Raw genomic sequence first — 6000 nt, 5'->3', positions numbered from 1 at the left:
TTTGTTGTGAGAGAGATGACCCAATTGTACCAGATGCTGTGCAAACACAGAACAAAATGGCAGTTTCTGCCCCAAGGATTTTACAGTCTAATTATCAGACTAGGGACAACAGATGGAGACATACATACAGGAGAGTACAAGGAAACACTGAGATTGTATTCTTTGATTCCAAGGCTGGAAGGGACCATTGTGATCATCTAGTCTGACCTACTGTATAAGACAGGCCAGAGAAGTTCTCCAAAATATTTCCTGGAGCAGATCTGTTAGAAAAAAACATCCAATCTGGATTTTAAAATGGTCAGTGATGAAAAATCCAACATGATCCTTGGTAAATGGTTCCAATGATTAATTACTCTCATTGCTAAAAATTGACACCTTATTTTCAGTCTGAATTTGTCTAGCTTCAACTTCCAGCCACTGGACCATGTTAGGGCTGTCTCTGCTAGACTGGAGAACCCATTATCAAATATTTCTTCCTTATGAAGGTACTTATAGACTGTCATTATGTCACCCCTTATTCGTTTCTTTGTTAGGCAAATAGGTTCAACTCCTTGAGTCTTTTACTATAACACATGTTCTCAATTCCTTTAATTATTCTCATGGCTCTTCTATGAATCCTCTCCAATTTATCAACATTCTTTTTGACCTGTGGACACCAGCACTGGACACTGAATTCCAGCAATGGTCACACCAGTACCAAATACGGAGGTAAAATAACCTCTCTGTGCCTACTGTTTATGCATACCAGGATTACATTAACCCTTTTGGGCCACAGAGTCGCACTGGAACCTCATGTTCAATTGATAGGCATTGGTCTCTGCATACCAACAGCCTAACCATTGTCAAGTTTTTTGTAGATATCATGACAAGGAAGTGTCTTGAGGAGGGAATAGAAGGTGGATAATGAAGTAGATTTGTGGGACAGCACTGGAGAAAGCATAAAGTTGCTGGTTTTACTTTTATGAATTATTAGTAAACCTGGTCATATCTTTTTTTCTCTGCAACATTTTTGAGAACTTTCATTGAAAAATTGCAGATTTTTAGCTGAAGCCGATATTTTTTTAGTGAAAACCTGAATATTTTTAACTAAAAACTACTAAAAATGTAAACATTTTGACCAAAAATTGATAGTGTTTGATTTTCAGATTTAAAATAATGGGTCAGGATTATTATTTTTTTTCTTGGGGGGGGTGTTGTTTGTTTAGAGGAGCAGACACTTTCCTCTATAATTTTCATTTTGTCAAAAACCCAGTTTTCTACAGAAAAAATGTTTTGATGAAATTTTTTTGACTGGTCCTAATTATTGGTGTTCCCCCTTCCTCTCTTTATTCTTCATAAATAAGAGTTTTTCCTCCAGTAGAAAATTTAATTTTGCCCTTTAGTTTCAACATGCAAGAACTGTGTAATTAAAATTGAGGCTTTGCAGACCCATATTAGCTTACATTGATTTGTAACGCCACATTTGATATTTTCCTTTTTTTCACCATCATGGTTTCAAGTGTACAGAGTAAGGAAAGATGGTTATAGTTCACATTGACCAAACCTGAGAAACATTTTTATTTTAAATGAACTCCTCTGGTCTACACAGACTCTTTTCTTTTTTAAGGGAAAAAGGTGGTGGTAGACATGATAAATGTAAACCAGCATTGATAATATCTGTATATGATTGTACACAATAGCGAGTAATTCTTAGACATGGTCAAAATTGGATGAACAAAAATTTTCCCATCTTAAAATGTAATTTAAATGAAATTGAAAGGAAAACAACAACGACAAAAATTATTTTTTTTATTTTCATGAAATAGTGTTAGATTAACATTTCAACTTAAAATGTCATTTAAGTCAAAATGTCAGTATCAAAATACATTTTTCATTTCATTTTGACTTATTTCAAAATAAAATGTTTTTGATGTCAAAAGAAACATTTCATGTTGATAAAAATGTCATTTTTTCAATTTAAAATACAGAAATTTTTCTTTGACAATTTTTAAAATATTTCAATAATTTGCCCCAATTTGGGATGAAAACAAGTGTTGAAGTATCAAAATTTCCTACCAGATGCAAATTCCATTTTTTGAGGAGCTCTTTTGATTCTGAAAACGGTATGACATATAGATCAGCTTTGAAGAATTACATTTTATTGGTAAATGTTGGTAAATGTCGATGTCACAGTACACATACAGATTGAGGGGAAATATTTCCATCTATATTAATTGAAATGTATAGGTAGGCAAAGTTAAAAAACGACCAAAAATTCTTCAATAACTACACAAAACTTCAATAGAATTATGCCAATTTGTACCAGCTGAAGATGTGGAATTCATGTGAATGGATGCTCCCAAATAGTAAGCAGTAAGCATGTTTTTAATTGTAGAAATCTTAGGGGCTAATTTTCAAGTCCATATCCATTGAAAAATCCCATCACATTCAATGGGAACTTCTGTTAGTTAAGACTGCAGAGTCAAACTCGTGCAAATCTTAAATAGTGTCTTCAGTGGAGTTTGGCCAATTTGAAAATGTTAAGGATTTTGGGTCGCATATGTTTAAGAAAACCAATTCAACATGCAAAAAATGACAAACCTTTCTGTGCAAAAGACAGGGACAATACAGCTTAATACAAAAAGGGAAAACTTTGAAATGCTGCCAGATGCAAGGTTTTGAGACTTACATAGCTGATTCATTTCACAATCAAGACAAGAGCTTCTTTAGGAGACTAAGTCCTATTTTTAAAAGTAACTTAAGCTCTTAGAGGTTGAAAACCTTGCCTAAATGGGACTTAAAGCAACCAGCATAGCTATTGTGGAATAAGCTGTCTGCAACAGCGATTCCAGAATCACCCTCCATGTGAACACTGTATTACAGAATAAAAATTACTTTCTTACAGAATAATTACTATGCTTACAAAGCAGAGTGATTTTTCAAGACTAAAATCACTTTTATTCTGAATACAGTGTCCATATGGGGGAGTTATTCCATGATAGCTAAATTAGTCCAGAATAGTTATGCCAGTGAATTTCCCCTATCTAGACAAAATCTAAATCCCATTGACTTCCAGTGGGGGGGGGGGGGGGAATCTATTTTCTGGAAACAAAACTCTGAAGTTGTCTTTATTTCACTCATTTTTTCCCTATTTTCAATATTTGTACTGATTTTTTAAAAGATATTTTTGTTTCAATATAATGTTGCACAATTTTTTTCAATTTCCTGTTGTAAAATTTCAATTTTGATACAAAGCCATTTTTCGGGCAAAGGGGGAAAAATGTGTTCAAAATATTTTGACCAGCTATACTATGGACTTTAGAGGGAGTTATTTCAGATTTATTGATCTGCTATGTGATTTCAGAATCTAGAACTTTGCTTTCATTACCAAGTACCTTAATAATAAAAACATAATTTCAATTCACAAATCCCATATTATCTGTACCTATAAATGCTTAACCCAGTTATATAGAGAGATTAAGTATTATGGGAATTGGTGTGGTATGAAAAGAATAGAAAATGAGGTGGTTTACTCTTAATTAAAAATGATCATATTGTACCTTCATTAAGTGCTGTGACCAGAATGCATCATTTAACTCTTCTCAGAAATTCAGCAGTCAAAGTTGTCTTATGTGGATCTAACACTACTCACTGTTTTCTCTGTGCACCTACAGTTATTTCAACAAATGACCTCATGCTCCTTGCAGTGGTTTCGTACTGTGTAGTTGCACACAGTAAAGAACACCAGTGTCACCGGTTGCCTTTATCTGCAGGGAGTAGCAGAACTGAAGACTGTGGACAGGCCCTAATTAGCTGATTTGTTTTATTAACTCAGGGAATTTCTAGCAGCAGCCCGATGTCTGCACAGTGTAAACAACATTGAATCGTTGCACCAAAATTCTATTTCCAACTGGGAATATTTATCTTTCACATGATAGACCAAACTCTGGTGGATAAGATGCAGGATGCTCTACACCTACTGGTCCACACGTTGCATGACAAAGACAAAAATAACACCCTGTCACTCATGGGTGAATACTTGTCACAAAACAGTCACTCCATATCTGACCTCACAGTCCTTGGCGTCAAAGGAAACCTGAACAACACCCTCAAAGGATGAGTTGGGGAGCTTAAATTCATAACTTTGCTAGAAACTAAAAATCATGGACTTAATAAAGATACTGGATCTATGGCTTATTATAACAATCTATAACCCAGTAATCTCCCTTTTTCCCCCTAGATAAAGATCTGGGGAAGAATGCAGTGCTTAGATTAATAGATTCTAATGCCAGAAAGGACCACTGTGCTAATCTAGTCTGACCCCCTGTATAACAGAGGCCACATAACTTCTCTAAAATAATTCCGAGAACATATCTAAGAGGCTGCTCACACTGTATGTGTCCTGTGGATGAATATAAAGTTTAAGTCAAGCAAGTGTATTTTATCTGGCCAGCCTGATCCAGCGCATCCAAAACACACAGCTTGTGATTTTCAAGGCTGCCACAGGGTGTGATTTCCAGAAGGGGCCTAAAAGAGCTAGGTGGGATTGAATTTCAGCGGGATTGGGGACCTGATTCCCTTACGCTCCTTTGTGAATCCCAACTTAATGGATTTGGACTCCCACTTCAGTTAAGGGAAACTGGTAATCTTTCAAAATCTCAGTTGCCATTTTCCTGAGCAGATTGCTGTGGTTGAGATTTTCAAAGGGGATGAAGGGAGTTAGGTGTCCAAATCCCACAGAGCGTCAGTGGGTCAATGGGAGCTATATGTTTAACTCCTTTACACTTTGCTTGCCTGTGAGAAAGGATCAGATCTGGAATTTAAGTTATCACTAGATATATCAGGCCAAATTTTCCCATCACTTTCACTTAGGCAAATGATGAGCGGCTGCATTAAAGTAATTGGAGATAGATCAGTGCAAAAAACTGGTATGAGTGAATTATCAGGGCAGTTGTTTGTCCTTTTTTTAAGCACAGAAGTTAGGGGCTGAGTCCTGCAAACACTCAAATGGGCCTTACTCATGTGAGTAGGTGTGCGGACATCGGTGGTTTCACTGATAACATTGGGATCTCTGGGGTAAGAAGTACTTTCATGAGTAACAGCTGGCAGGGTCAGTCCACTGAATAGTTCTTAGTCAGAAAATACTGATTGTGCCAGATATTCAACTGCTGTAGACTGACATAGCCCTGTTGGTTCACACCAGCTGGGCATTTCATCTCATTGACCTCAGTGAAGCTATGCTAGTTTAAAATGGATGGGGAAATGGCCCATTGAATCCAATGGAGCTATGAAAATACACACCAGCTGGGGATCTGGTTCCACTGACTTCAGTGGAGGTATGGCCAAGTTGCACCAGCTGGGAAACTGGCCCGTTGACGTAAGGGTAACTATTCCTGATTTAGACTAGAGAAACCAAGAGGGAGGGAGATCAGGCCCACAGACACTGACGTCTATATTTTTTGAAATAATAATGCCAAGCACTGTTCGAGTGGGATTCTCAAATAGGTTAAGGCCACGTCTACACTACGGGATAATATCGAATTAGCTAAAACCGGTTTTATAAAACTGATATTATAAATTCAATTTCATGCGGCCACACTAGGCACAGTAATTCGGCGTTGTGCGTCCATGGTCCGAGGCTAACATCGATTTCTGAAGTGTTCTGAAGCGTTACATTGTGGTAGCTCTTCCCGTAGGCTATCCCGTAGTTCCGTCAGTCTCCCCCGGCCCTTGGAATTCTGTAAAAGATTGAATCAATTATTGTCGCAGGTGGTTCTGGGTAAATACGTCAGTGCATTCCTTTCCCTTATCCAGGAAAACAGTCCAGCTGCCAATCCCTTTGGCGCATCGTTTTTCCCTGGATTGCCCCTGGCAGACGCCATAAGGCAACAGCAACCATGGAGCCCATTCCCAGCTTTTTTTTGTTTTCCCGCAACCGTATGTGTAATGGATGCCGCGAGAGCAAGAGGCCATACTCCACAGCCTACACAGCAGCATTCACTTGCTTGTTTGCAGGTGAAT

The sequence above is a fragment of the Chelonoidis abingdonii genome, chromosome 25, assembly GCF_003597395.2.
Source record: "Chelonoidis abingdonii isolate Lonesome George chromosome 25, CheloAbing_2.0, whole genome shotgun sequence".
In the NCBI taxonomy this organism is placed as follows: Eukaryota; Metazoa; Chordata; order Testudines; family Testudinidae; genus Chelonoidis; species Chelonoidis abingdonii.
The sequence above is the reverse complement of the archived record's forward strand: the minus strand, read 5'-3'. Positions refer to the sequence as shown.